The 20,568-nt window shown below is 49.5% G+C and overlaps 1 long non-coding RNA gene across 1 annotated transcript; it reads left to right on the forward strand.

The window, feature by feature from the left end:
• The first annotated feature begins 6,582 nt into the window (after window positions 1–6,582).
• On the forward strand, window positions 6,583–9,063 carry LOC109493532. Its single transcript, XR_002147837.3, has 3 exons — window positions 6,583–7,225; window positions 7,526–8,458; window positions 8,978–9,063. It is a non-coding gene; the product is annotated as an uncharacterized LOC109493532 (long non-coding RNA).
• Window positions 9,064–20,568: the final 11,505 nt, after the last annotated feature.

Consider the following 20,568-nt stretch of genomic DNA (forward strand, 5'->3'; position numbering starts at 1 on the left):
GGACAGATACCAAACTAGGTCTGCACATCATAAAATGCCAGATGACACTCGGGCGTCAATTACAGGGACAATGTCATCTACAAAACAAGATGTGTACAAACAGCAATCTCTTCCCAGTTCCCAGGAATCTAGATATTCTTCGGCTACTCCCATGGTCGTAACTCGACGCCACGTAGACTCCTGTTAATGTTTTTTGGGGGACGTTTTCCTATCAAAAATCTACTATACTTAGCGGTGATGTTGTGAGTACAGTTAGAATCTCTAGGACATTGTTCATATCTGTTTGTCCACCAGCATGAAAACAAGAGTCCTAATGCTCTGAAATGTCTCTCGCGGCAGAATGTTGTGATCTCTTGACTTGTCCCATGAACTATACAGGCTTCTAGTTGACCTATCATAGTTAGTGTGGCTAAAGGCAGCCAGTAGACAAATGGGAGAGGAATTCAAGTCTTCATATGAGTTAGCCATCCAAAATTACACTTGCAACCAGTGAACAATAACCATGTGCATGCATAAAAAAGTCCATCATCGGGGCGCCTGGGTGGCGCAGTCGGTTAAGCGTCCGACTTCAGCCAGGTCACGATCTCGCGGTCCGTGAGTTCGAGCCCCGCGTCGGGCTCTGGGCTGATGGCTCAGAGCCTGGAGCCTGTTTCCGATTCTGTGTCTCCCTCTCTCTCTGCCCCTCCCCCATTCGTGCTCTGTCTCTCTCTGTCTCAAAAATAAATACGCTGAAAAAAAAAATTAAAAAAAAAAAAAGTCCATCATTTAGGGGCACCTGGGTGGCTCTCAGTCGGTTAAGCGTCCGACTTCGGCTCAGGTCATGATCTCACAGCTCGTGAGTTCGAGACCCGCGTGGGGCTCTGTCCTGACAGCTCGGAGCCTGAAGCTTGCTTCGGGTTCTGTGTCTCCCTCTCTCTCTGCCCCTCCCCTACTCATGCTCTGTCTCTCTCTGTCATTCAAAAATAAATAAACATTAAAAAAAAAAAGTCCATCATTTATCCTGTGCAGGTGCAGAGGGCTCATTTGGGAATCGTTACCTCGAAGGGACGGACCAGTCACCGATCATCTCTAGCAGCACGGAACCCACCGCGCTGTTAAAAAGACTACAAAAATGTCTTACATGCCAAGCTACTTGGCATCATCCACCATGGCCTTCTTCTCATGGGGAGGGACTTCAGACTCCTGGAGAGTAGAGTATACACCAAGCTCGTTCTTCTTTCACCTCATTCCATCCCAAATTGGCCATTGCAGGTTTTTTTTTTCAGGTACCTGTAACACATAAATGTATACATCCTAATACACTGTGGTGTCTCACATGGGGCTGAGTTATTCTCAGGTGAATTTGAGGAATCTATAAGAAAACCATTAGGCAGCCATGATCAAGCCTCATTAATCACAAAACAATCATCCAGCTAAATGAGAACTTGAAGACCATCAGGGTAACCCGAAACAGAAAGTTCCGGAAAATAAAAATGATGGAAATAAAATAACAACGCTATGTATAATGAAGTAGCAGTGATAATTATTGTTATTCTAAAAAAGCCTCTAATAAGTTTCTCGTCTCTCATTGTGTCATTTCACGCTCGATATGAAAATCCAGCGCTCTGGGCCTTTTGATGAGAAAATGTTCCATTGTCTCAATCAAGACCACGTGAAAATTTATGAGGTCAACTGAAATGAATTGCAGACGTTCCTTCCCCTTTCTCCATCTTGTCTTGGCTCATTTTCATCGCAAACATGCGCGTTTGCCAAGAACCCCCATACCCTCAGCAGCTTTCTTCTGGGGTCAGTCTGCCTTTCCTGGATCCCTCGACCATTCGTGTGATGCAGAACGGTCATCGTTCCTGCATCATCGTTCCTGGTCATCGTTGTGTTCTGGCCCAGGCGTCGGCTGCAGCGGGGTCACCTGGTGTCCTTATCACAGCACAGTGGAGGGCGTAGTCAGCCCCGAGAGGGCACAGAGGAGGCTGGCTGTTGTGTGAGCTGGAGGGTGGGGGAGATGGCTTAGGCTTAGTGTTCACCTCTTTCCCGTTGTTTCTGAGTTTCTGCAGGTGCTCCCATACGTATCTTCAAAGTTGCTATATATTATTTGACTTTTGACTCACGTATAAATCCTTTGAAGGGGAGCCCTGATAAATACATACATATACATATATATGTATGTGTATATGTGTGTGTGTGTATACACAGGCGTGTATATAACCACACGTATGTATTATATGCATACGTTTGTATGGGCATACGTTATACTATGCCTATGACGACTCCCGTTAAAGATATTTCTTACAGTAATCTATGGCATTAAACCCTTTTCTAAATGCATAGACTTTCGCAAGATAATCATGTTCAGTGAGCATTTGCTGTAACAAGTGTATCAACAGGCTGTTTGCAGGTAGTGACCTCTTTTCTCTACGCTTCAGCACCCAGCAGAATTTTCCTGATCGTGGGCAAATGAGACGGCTTCTCCGGGACTCAGTTTCCTCATCTGAGAGAGGAGGACGTCCATCCGGGTGCTCAGTTAGATGCCCCGCGGCTCTAACACTGTGATTCTGCCACGTTCCGCGGTCCGTCCTGTGCAGCGGCCCCCGACACCTGGCATCCAGAACGCCTCACCCTCCTAAGGGGAAGCGTACACGGCCAGCGCTTCATCTCAACTAAGTCTGGAAGGGAGGATTTCTCAGTGTTTGCCTCTTAATGTTACTAATTCTTGTAAATTTACTGCTTAGGGAACGTGAATTTGCAGCTGTCAGTGTCTTTCACTGACATCACTCGAAAGTCCTCATAATGATCGGCGGTTGGTCCGCAATTAAGTTTGAGGGGGAAAAAAAAAAACCTCTGGAAAGAATCACTTTCTGCTGAATATTTGGGCTAATTTGGCCCGTCTTGTATCATTTTTTTTCTTCTAAATTAACTAAGAATAAGAAAAATACGCAATTTTATCTTTATCCATGTTTTCTCTGATGCTCCGCTTTTTTAAACATATTTTCTGACCCCTCTCATTTTCCCTCCGTGCCAAGAAGTTCTGCTGGAAATGAATTCCCTCGGTCCCTGTGTGTCTGAGAAAGCCTTTATTTCTCCTTCATCGCTGAAGGGTAACTTTTCTGGATGGAGAATTCCAGGTTAGTAGGTGCTTCCTTCCAACACTCTCGGTATTTCGCTCCGCTCTCCTCCGCCCGCATGGTTTCTGGCGGGAATCTGCCGAGACCGTCCCTGTCCGTCTACAGGCACAGCATTTTTTCCCTCTGGCATTTTTCAAGGTCTTCTCATTTGAATGTGGTATGCCCAAGTGTCGGGGTTTTATTTTTCTGTTTTGGCGTTTGTCCTCCGGGGTATCTCTGTGCTTCTGGATCTGCAGTTTGGTGTCTGTCGTTGACTTTGGAAAGCCTGTGAACATGGAGTCAGTAAACAGTTGGGACAACTGCAGCTCGTGGGCTGTACAAGCCAGCTGCAGCACCCCCGGACCCTTTCTAGAAATTAATATTAATAGAGCTTAAAATACGCCCTTCATCACACTCACAACGTCCCTACTGAGGCGAGTCTATCTTAGGAAACTTCAAACATTTCTTCTGCGCGGTCCTTTCTTCCTTTCTGGTTTCTAATTACATGCACGCTACACCTTTTAAAATCATCCACCAACCAGTGCTTGGCTGTTATGCTGTGTTAAAGAAAAAGTTTGTTTTTACTCCTTTTTCCTCTTTGCCTTTCAGTTTGGGAAGTTTCTATTGACCAATTCTGAAGCTCACTGTGTTTTTTCTTGGCTGTGTCTGGCCTACGGGTGAACCCGTGGAAGACGTTCATGACGTCCATTGCTCTGTCTTGATTCTTTTGTAGAATTTCGATTTCTCTGTTTACATAACCCACATGTTCTTGTTTGTTGCCTACTTTCTCCTTTAGAGCCCTTAACATAGCAATCATAGTGGGGCCCCTGGGTGGCCGAGTCGGTTAAGCGTCTGACCTCGGCTCAGGTCGTGATCTTGCAGTCTGTGAGTTCTAGCCCCGCATCGGGCCCTGGGCTGACAGCTCGGAGCCTGGAGCCTGCTTTGGATTCTGTGTCTCCCTCTCTCTCTGTCCCTCCCCCACTCGCACTCTCTCTCTCTAAAAAATACACACACATTAGAAAGAATTAAAAAAAAAAAAGACCCAACATATTAATTGTAGATGTTTTACAGTTCCCGTCTAAAAATCCCCATGTCTCTGCTGGATTTGAGTCTGGCCCTGAGGATCGTCTCTTCAGATTATGCTCCTTCCTTTTAGTGCCTCGTAGTTTTTTGTCGAGAGCTGGACGTGACGTACTGGCCGTGGGGATGGAGGTAAATAGGCCTATGGGGCGAGGTCTTCGGCTCCTCTGCTCTCAAGTTTGCTGTGGCCGTCAGTGCAGAGCCGTCAGCCGCGTCGGGCCTGGTGTCCTCTGCTCTCTGACTCTCGGCCTCCCCAAGCCCTCCTCATGCAGGGAGCCCGCCGGGTGGCCCTGCAGCCAGAGCATGCTGGTCCCACGTTGGGGCGTTGCTGCTGTGGAGGTGGGGAGGGCGGGGGTGTTCTGTGGTGTGTATTGGGCCTGTGTCCTGGGCTGCGACCGTCATCAGTGGCGCTCGGTGCCCCCCGCCCCTTTAGGAGGGGCTGGGGTGTCCTTCCCCCGGAGACAGGAGGCTCTGGTAAGGTCTCTCTGCCTGGAAAATGCACCTTTGTCAGGAGGATGCTCTGAGTCTATTTTAACAAACTGTTTTTTTTTTTTAATTAAAACAACTTTTTAGAGCAGTTTTATGTTCACAACACAATTGAGGGGAAGGTGCAGAGGTTTTCCATTTACCCTCTGCGCCCCCCCAACATGCACAGCCTCCCCCGTAATCAGCACCCCCGGGGGCCCCCGAACCCCCCTTCCTCTATCACCATCACCCCGTGTCCACGGCTTACACAAGGGCCGCTCTGGGCGACCTGCGTTCCGTGGGTTTGGATGAATGTCTAACGAGGTGCATCCACTGTCACGGCATCGTGACAATCGCCCTGAATTCCTCTGTGCTCTGCCTAGTTACCCCTCCCCCTAACCCACCCCTGACCCACCGATCTTTCCATTGTCACCACGGTTCTGCCTCTCCCCAGATGTCATGTAGTCGGAACCCACGGCACACAGCCTTTTGAGACTGGCCTCTTTCACTCAGTCACATGTGCTGAAGGTTCCTGGGTGTCTTTTTGGCTGCCTCCTGGTTTTGTCATCTGACCGCTGGTGGTTCTGGGAGCCCGGGACTCGAGAGCGCCTGCTGCTGCCCACGGACGAGGTGCAGGGCTGGTGTGACTGGGCTCCCGCGGGGGGTGGGACTGGTGATGGGGCGGCTGAGGTGGCCGCGGTTACGCGCACATTTCGATAGCATAGCTTCGCCACCTTCTCTCTCTCTCTCTCTCTCTCTCTCTCTCTCTCTGTCTGCGTGTTCTACCAGATTGGATATTTTTAAGCTCTAAGTCTGTGCTGGTGCAGAAAGCCATGTGCTCAGCTTATTATGCTGTTTGGGGTTTGGATATTACTCATGCGTAAAAGCCAGGAGTTCACGGTGAATTAGTCATGCCGTTTTAGCCTTTGCCTTTACTGTGACTCAGAAGCAGACAAAAATACGCAGTGTCCATGGGAACAGGGTAGCCCTGCTTCTTTCTCCCTTTTGCCCCTTTTCTATTTCTTGCTTTGTAGCCCGTGTCGCCAGGAATCGGCTAGAAAGTTTACGGGCGAAAAGCAGAGCGTCTCGACCACGGCATTTTGTTTTGGATGTTTGGGGCTGGAGAATTCTTGTTGGGCAGGGGGCTGTCTGTGCACGGAAGGGTGGTTACCCTCCTACCCCCCGCCCCCACCCCCGCCCGACAACAGCCGTCCTCTGGGAGGACAGACCCACCCCCGGGGAGAACCACCGGTCTAAGTGATCTTCCCAGCTGCCTGAAGAGAACATACTCACCATCTCTGCCCAGCTGGGTGTTTCCTAAGCCCCCAAACAAGGTGCACAGAGGCCTGTAACGCACACCTACTGTATGTTACTCGGCAGCAGACTGTGTTTCTTCCCTGCTTGCCTCTCCTGGGACCTGTTTCCTGCCTCTGGGAAGCGAGAAGGGGAGGGCCAGTGAGTGTCCTGGGAGTTAGGGGGACCAGCGTCCCGCCGGGGACCAATCTCCCTGCAAACACCAGGCCTTTCTCGCTGCCTGCGGACGCTCTGACAGTCTGGCTGTGCCCCTGTCTTCTGGTTTGTCCCCCACCTTCCGTCTTCTTCGTGTTGGGTGATTTGCAGGAACAGGTATCTCCAGTTTTGTTAAAGGTGCAGTTTGGGTTTATTCTCTCTCTCTCTCTCTTTTTTTTTTTAACGTTTATTCATTTTTTGATAGAGAGAGAGAGACAGAGCATGAGCAGGAAAGGGGCAGAGAGAGAGAATGGGGGAGACAGAATCCCAAGCAGGCTCCAGGCCCCTAACCGACAGCACAGAGCCCGACGCGGGGCTCGAACTCACAGACCGTGAGATCATGACCTGAGCAGAAGTCAGACGCTCAACCGACTGAGCCACCCAGGCGCCCCTATTTTCTCGTTTTTATTACATCGGGCACATTTCTGCCAAAGGAAGCCTGGAGGGGCCTGATGGGATCAGCGAGGAGCGCGAGTGGGGGCAGGGACAGCAGCGCGTGGGGCAAGACCACCGCCCAGGGTGCCCGGCAGCCGGCTCGGCACCCACGTGGGCGCTTCCCAAGGAATTTCTTCTACTGCCGAAATGGAAATCTCTGTTTTTGAACTCATGAAACTTAATTTTTGCTTGCTTGTTCAAAAGGTGCCTTTCCCAAATGGAAATCACTTGTTGAAAGCCACACCTGTAAATACCGGTCCTGAATGGCATCTGTTCTGGGCACAGGATCACAAAGTCAGAGTTTCTTCTGTCTGGAAGGAGTGGTTCAGGGGTTGCCGACGTGTTTTCTGTGTGCGCCTGCAGGGCTGATGGGCTCCAGGCCCCGGTGGGGGCAGTGCGCCCGGCACCAGAGGGAGGACTTCAGCGTGGGTGGGATCCGCGGCTCAAAGCTTTGCCGGGAGGTACGGGGCTCTGCTCTCCGGCTTCTTAAAAGCTGGTCCTGGAACTGCTCCATTCCTCTTGTCCCCTCCCGATCGGGGGACGGCCTTTGTGAACATCCTGCCTCGGAGAGTGTGACGTCCTTCTTCATTGGAGCAAAGGCAGACGTGGGGAGCAAGGCTGGCATTAAGCAGCTCTCGGTATGAAGCCAGGGCAGAAATTGGGGGCTCCACGGTCCCCCATCCCGAGTAAAAGTCAGAATTTTCTCAGCCTGTTGTCTGAGACCGGGGTCCTGCCTTGCTGGGCCTCCAGTGAGTCTGGACACACTTAACTGACCATCGCCCCAGAAACGGGCGAGGGAGGGGGCGTCCCAGGTGGGGAGAGGCCTCAGACAGGTGTGGCCACAGAGCTGGTGCGAGCGAACCTTCCTCGCCAATGACGTGCTCCAGCTGGGGCTTCTCGGCAGAGGGGACCCCGTGCCACAGAGCCTTTCTGTCTAGGAGCCGGGGACGCACCTGCTTTGGGAACGCACCTGGACTGCAGACTGGCCGGCCCGCCCACTCCCTCTGCGGGCCGGCCAGCCTGGGTGACAGGGAGCTTCGAACACGGAAGCATGAGGCCACATCCTGACATTGGTGACGTCTCGGCTGCATTAACTGTGAGTGAATTTTAACCAGATTTTCCCACTGATGCTCGACCTGCCTCGTTTGGAAGGGGAGACAGATGGGTAAGCTCTCGCTGCGTCACGTGCTGGGGACGGCGGCAAGCTCCCCGGCCGCTCACGGCCGTGGTGCCACACTGGGTGGTGTTTCTCACGCCCGAAGGGCCGGCCCCGACACGGTGTGAGAGCCTGTCCTCGCCGAGACCCGCCACCACGCCTGCTGGAAACAAGCGGTCCGGGTCGAGTGTCTTTGGTAACAGGCAGACTTTTCCGGTCTAAGAACGACAGAAGCGCTTTGTGCGCTGGGACTGGGGTTACGCTGCGGAAGCCAGGAGAGCGCCTGTGACCCGTCTGAAGATCTCAAGAAGTAGATTGATAGGAGGATGCTGTCGGCCTGAGAGCTGGTGATTTCACGATGATTTTCCGTCTCTCCTGGTTCAGAGAACTCAGGCGTGCTCACGCACAGCCCGGGGGGAGCCCTGTGTTGGCCCGCTCACGGCTGTCTCTGCTGCGGGAGGTCGTGCCTGGCATCTGGCAGCAGCGGTCGCACGGGTGACAGAAGGGACGTAACTCGCGTCTGCCGACCTGTGATGCGGGCACCGACTCTTCCCGCGGATACCTGGGCGGACCAGGGCGTTCCCAGCACAGTACTCCCTCGCCAGGCTTCGCAGAGGCTCCGAGGGGCGCAGCGCTCCGTCCCCTCTCGGCCAGGGCTGGCCCGGCCCCACCCGCTCTTTTTCCACAGGACCGCTCTGTCCGGCGTTACCCTTCCGTGAGTCACTGTCATCTGCAGCCCGGGGCGGGGGGTCCTGGGAGCCCGTGTCTACCTGTGTCCTCGAACCCGCGCTTTTCCCCTGCTAATTAACGTTCTACAACATAGATGAGTCTTATAGGCCCCCTGCCGTCCGAGCCCTCCAGCACGTTCCCGTCGGTGCTGGGGTGCGGAGCAACCCCCACAACACCCGCCACGCCTGCCTGGCCTGGCCACCCTCCTCCCACAGCCCTGCTCTGTCAGCCCCGCTCCCTCCTGCCCTGCGCTGCCCCTTCCTGCCTCCCCCTCCCACCACTCTGCCCCCCTCCCTTCTCTCCGTGCCTCCGCTTGGCCCCTGCACTCTGCTATTAGACCCAACATCACTCCTCAGAGACAGTGTCCCCGGGCCTCCAGGCCCTCGGTCACATTCCCTTACCTCACCGTGCGCTTTTCAGAGGCCAGATCATAATTTGAAATTACAGATCGACTCTATCATCATTTGACGGAATCGCTCTCTCTCCCCGTCCCCGCATTCCACAGGCACGTCCATCGGGGCAGGGACCACCTCCTGTTCCCGCCACGACTACGGAGCTTCTGCTGTGGGTCAGCCACGTCCACCTTGTCCAGTAGGGAAGCCGCCGGTCACAACTGGTTTTTTAAATCCAACAAAAATAAAATGAAATGAAAGACTCAGTTCGCAGTCGCCCTGGGCACATTTCAGGTGCCCACCACCCATCAGCCCATTGCCACAGTGTTGGGTCCGGCAGAATCACACGGTGCCGTGCCAGGTGGCGGCGGTCCGGACCCGACGAACGTCTGGTGAGCCGGAAAGTCCTGCCTCCGTGGCCTGGACTCTCTGACGGTCTCCTTGGTGGCAGGTCTGCTGGCCCTGCCCAGAGCCGGCGCCTCACCAAGTATGCGGGGAAGGAATGAACTAAGAGACGATGTTCCTGCAAGGTCAGGGCTAGGACGTTACCCAGCACGAACATAAACAGGGAATTCATCCTAATACGTCACGTGCCTGCCAAGAACCTCATGAACATTCAGCAAGCCTAGCTCAGTAACGATTTGCTATAGGCTCTATTTTCCGAGCGCGCTGGATAGAAAAATAAACAGCGAGGAACCGGAGACAGTTCGGCGGCCCCTCCAAGCTTCCTGATAGGCACAGAAGGTCTCTTGTGTCTTGTTTCTCTCTGAGTGAGGGTTCATCTTAAGCTTAAATAAATACTATCAACACTTCTCTGAGGAAAGAGAAAGCTGAGAACGGAAAATGCGGGTAGAAAAAGTGAACAGTGGCCTTTGCTTATGTGATGATGTTCTCTTTCTCCTTTTTTGTCTTTGCAAATCTATTGTGTCTTTCAGGAAAAACGAGGCTTGCGGTCACCGTCCACGTCCTCCGGTGTTTTCTTTGCTTCTCGGACTTGAAGGAGTAGATCTGGGAGGTGGTCGCCTCTGACTTACCTGTAACCGGAGGGCACGATGAGCCGGTCACGTGGGGGGCTCTGGGTGGACCAGCTGGCGACCTACATGCTCCTGGTAGCCAGCAGCGTGGGGGGAGGATTCAGCTCTACCAGCAGGAGGCGCTCCCGTTCAACCTGCACGCGGCGCTCAGGAGCCACCAGAGTCCCCACCCGGCTCACCTGGCCCAACCCAGGGCTCTCCTGCGAGAGCGGGGTCAGCGTGAACTCCCAGCGGGTGCCCTGGGCTCTGAGTAGAAACACGCCACCCTTGTGGAAACATACTTCCGACAGTTGCACGAAAGTAAAATCCTGGCCTTCGTATGACGAGTGATTCTGGGCTGAGGCCTGGAAATTTCGGGTGTTGCATTAAGGGGACCCCTGGGCCGGCTGGCAGCAGAGGACGGGGAAGCAGGGCGCCCATCAGCCCCTCCTGCCACCACCTTCTCTGCCCCGTTGAAGGCCCGGGGGGCAGAGGGTCCCTGGGGAGTGACCTGTGGGCTAGCAGTGGGGTCTCCCTCCCAGATGGCGGGGGAGACGCGCTGCCTGGTCTGGGGGCTTAGCGCTCCTCCCTTCGCCACCCAACTGGAAGCCGGTGTGCTCTCTGTCTCACTGGGGACCCCCTCACTGGGCAGCAGCCCGTCTCTGCCCCACGCCTGTGTAACGCCGTGGCCCGTGGTGCTCTCTGTCCGGGCTGCATGACTCCTGACATCGGTGCAAACAGCCCTCAGCTTGCCCACCAGCCTTGCCTGTGTCTGGGTCACTCGCCAGTCTCCGCCTGCGGCCGGTGGGACTTCACGTGGGGCATCGTTGCCCCTCGCACTTCAACCCGCATCGGTGCCCATCACAAATAACACATGCAGGGGCTCATGTGGGTAATCGTGAACAACACTGCACACTTTCCTGACTCTGTCACACGATCTAAGGAGTGGAAGGCGGTTGTTGGGCGTGATGAGGAAGTTTACACGTCAACTCGGCTGGCTGGGCCACAGGGGCCAGACGTCTGGCTAAACGTGATTTCTGGGTGCGTCTGTGGGGGTGTTTCTGGAAGGGACGGGCATGTGAGAGAGTTCAGGGGGTGAAGCAGACGGCCCTCCCCCGTGTGGGCGGGAGGCGTCCAGTCTACCCAACCCCAAGGGACGGAAAGGCAGAGAAGGCGGAGCTAGCTAGAGGGGCTGTGGGTGTCCTGCCCTCCGTCTCCCACTCTCAGGACGCAAGCAACGGCTGGCCTTCGTGGGCGTCCAGCTTGCAGGCGGCTGCTGGCCGATCTCAGCCTTGGGAATAGGTAGCGCGGGCCATCCCTCACAATAAATGTCTCTATCCACACACACACACACACACACACACACACACACCCCTCTCTCGGTTGTTTCCCTGGGAACCCTAAGACAATGGTTTAAGGAAAAAAAAAAGATTTCCCCCTGGAGTCAAGGATCCTTCATGAAAGGTGGGTCATCCAGTCTGCAGGTTGAAGTCCACGATGGCCACTTGCTTTGCCAGAGCTGTTCCTTTGTGTTCTTTGTTGAAGACTCCATTTTAAAACTGTGGAGGAGAGATCAATGTCCTGCACAACATGCCCAGATACAGGCTCGAAGGGATGAAAGTTAGAAACTTCCAATGGAAAATTGCTTTGAAACATATCATAAAAATCTGCTTAACATTAGGCCAGGGGAATGCTGTGTATTACAAACTAATTTTGCAAATGACATTTCAAGGATATCATTTTAACCTAGTTTAAGTGCATTCCATTGTGATTCTCTACATACTGCATGTGAATAAAAATCCAATTACTGTAGCTAGGCAAATTAAAATTTTTTCTGAATGCAGTAATCTTTTCTTCCTTCCTTCCTGAGCTTGCCAAAGAATATCGCTTGATCTTTTAGAAGGCAAAGGCCCATGTAGGCAATCATTTTGGAGGGTCTGAAATGACTTTCCTGTTCTTGTGAATTTCGCTGAACTGTGTCTTGATGGGTAAAGGCGCTCCCTCTTGTAACAGCTACAGATAGGAGTTGACGATGGAGAGAGGTCGGTGCTGCCCGGTCCATAACTGCTCCTGTGGATTAACTTTGTTGCCATCAAGTGGTGACAAAAAGTCACGCTTGATCAATCTGAACCATTTAGTTGAGCTGGACACCAGAAATTCGTTATACTCATTGTAAATTTCCAAGCCCTTCAATTATGTTTTTTTAAAGAAATTCATGTTGATTTCAAATTGAACTCTAACTGGGTATTATCTGTGTAGGAATCTACAAAGTTGCCTCTTCTTTCCACTGCATTTTATAGCTTATTGGCTTTGTCTGTTTTTTCCCTCAGGGACTATACTTTCCTCTGCTTCTGGCTGTTTGGTTCGACCCAGCTCATTAATCCCCTGGCTAAGTATTTTTCTGTACTTGGATGACATTTTCCCTGTTCTCCAGTGTTTGTTTTTATTCAAGTTCTTGGTACATTTTTCTGCGGGGAGAAGGGGGGGACTCTGAGAAAACTTGCCAAAATCTCAAGTAGAATTTAGGTCAAGGACGAAGGGTTGTTCTGTATTGTTCTGTCTTCAAAGAACAATGCTGCTGCCTGCCTTTCTCTCCTCACGTGTGACTTACCTTCCAAAGATTGAATTATCTGCCTTTAAATTATTTTCCGATTAATTGGAAGATAGGTATTATTAAGGCAATAGAAAATCAGATGAAATTTTAAAAGATTTAAAAAAGGAGTGATTTCCATTGCCTATCTGAATACTTAAAGTATCATGAAGGAAGCACAGTCCTGGTGGAGAAAAGTCTGGAAGGTGAAAGTAGCCAGATTCACTGTCCTGTGAGTGTCGTCCCAGCCATTCTGGGCACTTCTGGACACCTCCCACTCATACAGAAAGATACAATAATTTCTGCTGCTTCCTTAAGAAAAACAAAACAAAACAACGAAGGCATCGTATTATGTATTCTCTTCTGCAACTTGGTTTCTTCACAGATTTCTTGGAAAACTTTGCCAGCTGTTATTATAGCTCTAGTCTGTTGTAATTAAAAATATTTGGTTAAAATAAATATGTATTCACTCATTAACAAATGCAATGGTATAAAAGGGCTGAAGACAAGAACTCTCCTATTAACCTGCTGTTATGCAGAGACCATAGCTTAGAACTGGTTCTGTTTTCAGTTCTGTTGCAAGGTGCTCGCCTAACTTGAGAGGACATATTTATACTTATTTTTTTATTTGCAGCACCAGACGGTATCTATTAACTCCCTGATATGAAAGACAGATATCTGGCCCATTTACAGTCTTTGTATCCCAGTATCTGATTACATGCCTTTGTTATTAAGATATTAGCATACTTCAAAATGTATTTAAAACATTTAAACACCAATATTTCCTATCGAACCGTTGAAAAAGCAGCAATTCTGTGGAGGTATAACTGACATGCCTTAAAATATATTCATTTAAAGATTACAGTTCAGTCGTTTCTTGACACAATTGTGCAACCATCCCTACTTTTCAGTTCGAGAACATTTTCATCCCCCAGGAGGAAACGCTGCCCCCCTCCCCTGCCCCTGACAGCCATTAATCTGCTTTCTGTCTTGATGGATTCGCCTATTCTAAACACTTGGCATGAATGGGATCACACAGTAGGTGGTCTTTTGTGACTGGTCTCTTTCACAGGATACTGTTTTCAACATTCTTCCGTATCATGTGATGAATCAGTACTTTGTTATTTTATGGCCGGGTAATATTCCATGTTGTTTATCCATTAATCAGTTGACACTTTTTTTTTTCTATTGCAGGTGTTTTGAATAAGGCAGGCATGAATATCCATGCACAGGTGTATATGTGGCCATGATTTTTTAATTCTTTGGATATCTACCTAGAAGCAGAATTGCTAGCTTATGTGAACACTCGCCATTTAACTTTTTGAGCCAATTGGCTCTTTCTATATTTCCTTTGGGGAAGTATCTGTTTAGACCGTCTGCCTACTTTTTAACTGAGCTGTCTTTTCACTGTTAAGCTGTAAGAGTTCTTCATACAACCTGGACGCACGGCCTTGAGCAGATACACCATTTGCAAGCACTTCCCGCCACCTTGTCCTCGGAGGGCGGCTGTCTGACGGTTGTCTTTTAGCTTCCTTGGTGTTGTCTTTTAAAGCACCAAAGCGTTCCATTTTGAAGAAGTCTAATTTAGCCGTTTTCTCTTTGGTTGTTTGTGATTTTGGCATCATATCTAAGAAACTACTGGCTGATACAAGGTGACAGGGACTTATGCCTGAGTTTTCTTCAGCGAAAACTCCTATCGTTAGGTCTTTGCTCCTCTTGGCGTTAATCTTTGGATATGGTGTGAGGTAAGGGTCCAGGTTCAACCTTTTGTAGGCGTCACAGTGCTGTCTTGGCTCCATTATTGCAGTCAATGGACCATGCCTGTGAGGGTTTATGTCTAAGCTCTCAATTCGATTCCATTGTTAAACGGGTCTATTCTGCCGTTTTCACTTAGCAATATATATTGAAGATGTTAATATATCAGGACATAAAAAGCTTCTTCATTCTTTTCTGTTGCCGTGGGGCAAGACTTATGACTTGAACTTTACTGAATATATGTGATTTTAACTTGACCCATTTCTCATCGATAATAAAGTGTTTACAGTCTTGTTGCTAGAATGATTATACGTACAGCTTTTTAACTGTGTATATGTGTCCACATATCTGTAAGATAAAATTATCATAAGTAAAATTGCTTATCCAACTACGTTAACAAAATGGATTTTGTGGAGTTTTCTAGGGAGCTGGTGTGGACCCCTAGGCCATTATGTGAATTTGTCTCTAAACTAGCAGATGGATACTTTTTTCTTTACTCATCCTCAGACAAAGCGAGATCTTTTCAGAAAGGAAAAATGATTTTCTTCTGTCTTTGCTCACTTTTTGCAGTGGAGGCAGGCTGTGTGGATAGTGATCTGTCCAATTCCAAGTTTACATTTGATTTTTCACATCGGGCTTCTCTTATAGACTGAAATACGTTCTTTTCTAGTAACATGATTTGCTCCCATGGCCCATAAGTGAACGACTAGAGTGCCAGACAGATTGAAACTCCCAGATTCTCCTCTAGGGTTTGTCTGTTCACGGTGGGTCTCCACCTTTGCCCACGCCTCGCACTTGACCATTACTGTCACCATCTCCCCCACCTGGTTCCAAGGTGCTGAGCATTTGAGATATTTTCTTACTTATAACCATGTCCTCTGTACTATTCTCACCGCCAGATCACAGACGAGGAAACCAAAGGTCGGCGAGGCTCAATCTGTGTTGAAAACGTACGCAGGTAAAACGCCCGATTCCAGAACGCAGATATTTTACGGTGTTCTCTAACGTCAGGGTGCACGGCTGCCCCTCACTCTGCCTTCCTCCCTGCCTCGGGGTGACCCCTGCCCGGCTCCTCCAGTGTTCTGCCTCCTCTGTTTTTTTCCACAACCTTATGCACTTACCTTCCCTTTGCCCCTATTAAAGCACAAGCTATGACAGCTTTGCAAGTTGAATCAATTCCTCTTGAGAGAGATTAAACATTCAGAGCATCTCAAATGTATTTGCAGGAGCATCTCAGTAAGATTCCTAAGTTCGTTTAGATAAGTCAGCTCTTTATGCAGCTTATAAATTCACTATGCCCTTGGTGCTGTTTTTCTTCTTACTTATTATTTTCAGTTCACTGACTTTAAGCCCATGGTAGCAATTTGCTGTCAGAAAGCAAAAGAAGTAAATTCTAAAAATTTTAGGGTCGTCTTAACTCCTGGTCAAATGTTGTAATGTTTTAAAGGGGTTACAGAAAGCTAAAAAAAATTTTCTTCTAGGGATACCAATTGTAGGAATTCTGCAGTGATGTTTTTAAAAAGAAATACAGCTATCAAAAAGAACAATGTTGCCCAAGTCACTGCGCAGAACGGGACAATGGGCACATCCGTTAGAAGGACTTAAACGTTTAATAGACCTAAACCGGTAATTCTAAGTGCTAGCGAGGGTGTGGGGGAACTGGAACTTTCATCCGTGGCTGGTGGGGAAGCAGAATGGTACAGCCACTGCGGAAGACAGGTTCGTAGTTTCTTAAACACACGCAATCACCACCCCACCTGCAATACAACTCCTTGGCAATGACACCAATGAAAGCATATGTTTGCACAAAGACTGGCTTATCGTGTCTACAGTAGCTTCATTCACAATGGGCCCAAAGTGGATTATCCCAACTGTCCATCACCTGTGAGTAAAGAACCATAGGTCATTTACTCAGTGGGCCATTGAGTAACTTCTAAAGGCGCACCAGCCGGAGGAATCTCGGAGCCCTGCTGCCTGGTGAACGAAGCTGGACCCAGGGCTCCGAATCGTATGATCCCACCTACCTGACATTTCGGAAAGATAAGTGTCCACGCTCGGATTCAGATTGGTGCTTGCCAAGAGCTGCACGTGGTGGGAGCGATCGACCGTACCGGGTAGAAGGGAACGCTTTGGGGTGTCGGAAACAGGCTGCGTCTTAATTGTGGGGGTAGGTTCACAAGTGCGTTTCTCTCTCAAAGCTCCCAGAACCGTACACGTATCAAGGGTGGATTTTGCTCTATGTAATTATTCCCAACAAACCTGATGTTAAAAAAATTGGAACAACTATGGAAAAGGGGCAGGGATGTATTTCTTGACTTCTTCTCTTTTATATGAACTCAGCTATCTTTGCCTCAGCTCCTGGCCTTGCATACTAAGTGATGGCGGGGGGGGGGGGGGGGCAGGACACCTGTTATTTTCTTTCCTCAAGCCAGTGGTTATTGACCTGACTCCATTTACATTTGTACAAGTCAGAGGAACCACTCACCGTGTTCCAGCCGCAGAGCCCACGCCGCAATAGCAATTTTAGCCGGTGGACAATCTGGCACCTGGGGGACTGGTCTAGCGCCCAAGTCATGTTCCTCCAGGCAAGAGCAGTGCAGCCTTTCTTTCTGTGTGTCTTACAAAAGTGGTCCATTTTGTGTGAGCCAGGACGTGGGAGAGGTGGGAAGATTGCCCACGGAGCAGGGATGTTTCCAGGTGACCTGCCACAGCTCGGGAAGTGCCGGTAACTTCTCCGGGAAAAAGTGAGTAAGCACATAGACTCTGTTCCTTCTCGTCAGGGATCGCACTACTTTAGAAGTTTCAGAAAAAGTGCAAAATTCAGCGCAGAGCATGAAAATGTTATCTCCCCCCTTCTCTGATTCTGAGGAGTTTACCCAAGAAAAGAAGGCCAGAAAGGGGGAAATCCAGGTTTTCCAAATAAGCAACCGGTTTTTCGGAAGTTATTCATTCGAATTCAATGTGGTGGTTCAAAGGTGGCCTTTCCATGGTCATTTATGGAAGGCTCAGTGGGGTCTCTGTGGGATATTGTTAGCATTCAGAGATCCTTCCTTCGCTTGAATTCCCTTCATTCATTCATTCATTCATTCATTCATTCATTCGGCATATACTTGACGAGCGTCATTGTGTTTGCCCCGGAAGTGCAGTGGGAAATAAGTTAAAAATGGTCCAATTTGTCAAAGATGGAACTATTTTCAGGCTATTTATTATATGCTCACCTCAGAAGAGACAAAGCTGAGAATTCCTGCTCAGGGTCAGTGTTTCTGGAAACGGCCATGTGTGTGGAAGTTCTAATTAGGGGGCTCGGCAGAGAGACGGTCATGCGGGTTTGGCTGAGAAAGTCTAACCTCGCTGGGCAAATGGTGCCTTCGTAGCAGAGGAACTCGCGTCGGGGTCGCGTTCGGGTCCCATGTGTCTGGTGCTAGAAATGCTCTGTGGAAGGTACTTACAACTCAACATTAATCACATCAGGCACTTTGACCTACCCCAGTGCAACAGTGGAAATTCTGTCTTAAAAACGTGACATTTGGCGAAGTCTTCGGTCCTGGAGTCACAATTAGGAGGTCGGCGCTCCTTCTCTAGAATCTTTTGCAGTGGTTGGATTTAACAAACCAGTCCAATTCTGGCAGCTGGGTCCAGGCAGAGTCAAGTAGAAAGAGGGGACAAGAGAGGCACGTCCTAGAAGAGAAAGGAGATTCATAGTCCATCGGGTCAGTGAGGACCCGGACAGTAGCACCAGTGTGGCTGGTCTCACCGCACCCCCTGCTCAATCAAGACTCCGGGGGCACCCGGGACGGCCGGGGGTGTGTCTACTGACCCTCCAGCGGGGTCTTCTCAGGTTGGAGAAACTCTCTCTGTGTTTTGCAATTTCACCTTCTTTGGTAAAACATACCCTCCATCGGCCGACGATTATATTCTGAAGACTTTTCAACCAAAGGTCTTTGATGGTTTAACAGAGGACCGCAAGCTACTTAACACAAAGAGTCTGTGTTAATTAAATTTGAATGACACAGAGCAGGGCTGGAGGTTTTTAATAAGTAGAAGAATTGCAGAAAGGCCATTATTTATGAAAAATACATCCAAGACGACACTCGACCTTGTATTTGCCGGAGCTCACCGCTTCAGCTTTATTTTGCTGGAGTCATTCCCTGAAAGGAAGTGGTGATGTGTTGTCTAAACCAATGCATCACTTGTAAGTTAGGCCGGAGGGGCTGGTGGAGGCTTAGTTAGATCAAGAAAAACATGACGCGGAGATATTTGGTGTGCTATATATACATTAGACGGTCTCTTAGATGATAGTTGAAAACTTTATAAAGTAAATATTCTTTATAATTTTTTTAACATTTATTCATTATTGAGAGATATTTCACAACCCCCCGAATTTATTAGTGTATAGAGTTTCAAACGTTTTAGCACCTTCACAGAGTTGTGCAACCAACACCACCATCTAACTTGAGAATATTTTCATCCTTCTTGAAAGAACCCTTTGCTCGTTGACAGTCACTCTTTGCTGCTCCCAAGCCCCAGGCAGCCACTAATCCGCCTTCTGTCTTTATGATTTTCACGTCCTGGACATTTCATCTGACGTGGGATCACACAGTATGTGGCTCCTTGTGTCTGGCTTCTTCCACTTGGCATAATGCCTGCTAGGACCATGGATTTCATAGACGTACGAGAACTTCATCGTTTTTATGGCCGGATCATAGTCCACGGTATGGACAGACCACATTTTGTTTTCCCTTCATCTGTTGATGGGCACTGGGTCTTTCCACTTTTTAGCTGTTATGAACTATACTATCATAAACATTTGTGTCCAGGTTGCGTGTGGATGTAGGTTTTCATTTTAATGAGGGTACAGCGAGGAGCGGAATTCCTGGGTCATATGGAAACTCTTTGTTTGATCTTTTGGGGAACTGCTGGACTGTGGCCCAAAGCAGCCGCATCACCTTACGTTTCCACCAGCAACGCGTGAGGATTCAGATTCTTCTGCACCACTCTATGTCCTTTGGTTGCAGCCATCCTGGTGGGGGTGAAGTGGGGTCTCACTTGTGATCTACTCTCTCTGCTGGCAAATGATGTTGAGCCTCTACACGTACTTATTGGTCATTTTCACGTCTTCTTTGCAGACGTGTCTATACAGATCCTTTTCAGTATGAAGGGTTTTAATTCTTTTTCTTGCCTAATCGCCCTGGCTGGGACCTCAAGCACAATGGTGACAAGGAGCAGCGACAGTAGGATTCCCATCTTGCTCCTGGTCTTAGGGGGAAAAGCTTTCAGTCTGTCAGCATCGCCTACAACATGAGCTGTGTCTTTATGAGGTTGAGGAGGTTCTCTTCCCTGTTCTTTGATTTTTTTTTTTTTCAATCGTGAGGGGAGGTTGAATTTTGTCAAATGCTTTTTCTGCACATTTTGCTGTCTGTGCACGAACTGAGAGCACACAGACGCACAGTGAAAGTTAGCAACAGGGTTTGAGAAAAGTGACGTGACTGGTCACCAAGCACCTGTGGTTTATGTCATGGTTTGTGGACTGAAGAACCAACAGCACTGCCTGCACTTCAGCCAATCACTCATGGTTAATATTCTGTGGTCATGGAGAGTTGAACTGTGTTGTCAGGGTTGAGGAAAGCAGATTACTCTCCATGAGGTGGGTGGGCCGCATCCAATCAGTTGAAGGTCTTACAGGCAAAGACTGAGGTTTCCTGGAGAAGAAGGAATTCTGTCTCGAGGCTGTCTCTGGATTGGACCTACAGCAGCAGCTCTCCCCGGGTCCCCAGCCAGCTGGCCTCTCCTGAAGATTCGGGACTTGCCAGCCCCACGAGCTCATGAGCCGATTCCTTAAAACCAAGCCCGCGTCTCTTTTCCACTCTCTTCCTCCACCTCCACCTCTGTGTCTTCCTTCTGCCTCTACATCTGTGTACAAACACACGAGTAGATACACATACACACACACGTATGTTTACATCCTGTGGTTCTGTTTCTCTGGAGAATCCCGATTCATACCCTGGGGGTTGGCGGGTAGAACTGAAAAGTGGTACCTGAAACACGGGCACATCAAACCATGCAGAGCAAGGACCTCTGTATCGTGTTTGGTTTTCCGTGGTTTCCTACATTGGGGAAGTGTTTCAGAGGCTTCCCCTTGACCTGCTCCCTAACAGCTCTGGCCCCACAGATGAAGGTGCTGGTGCAACCTTGTGCTTTCTGGGGGGGCCCAGAGGGCTGACGAGCGAAGTAAGGAACGAGACGGCACACGCATCACTGTGAGGTGCAGCGGTGCTCCCCGTAGACGCTCAGGTGGGACGGGGTTCCCTGGTTGTACCGCTGAGCACAGGTATCCTAGTGAGGAGCA

Source organism: Felis catus, chromosome D3 (genome assembly GCF_018350175.1).
Source record: "Felis catus isolate Fca126 chromosome D3, F.catus_Fca126_mat1.0, whole genome shotgun sequence".
Taxonomy (NCBI): Eukaryota; Metazoa; Chordata; class Mammalia; order Carnivora; family Felidae; genus Felis; species Felis catus.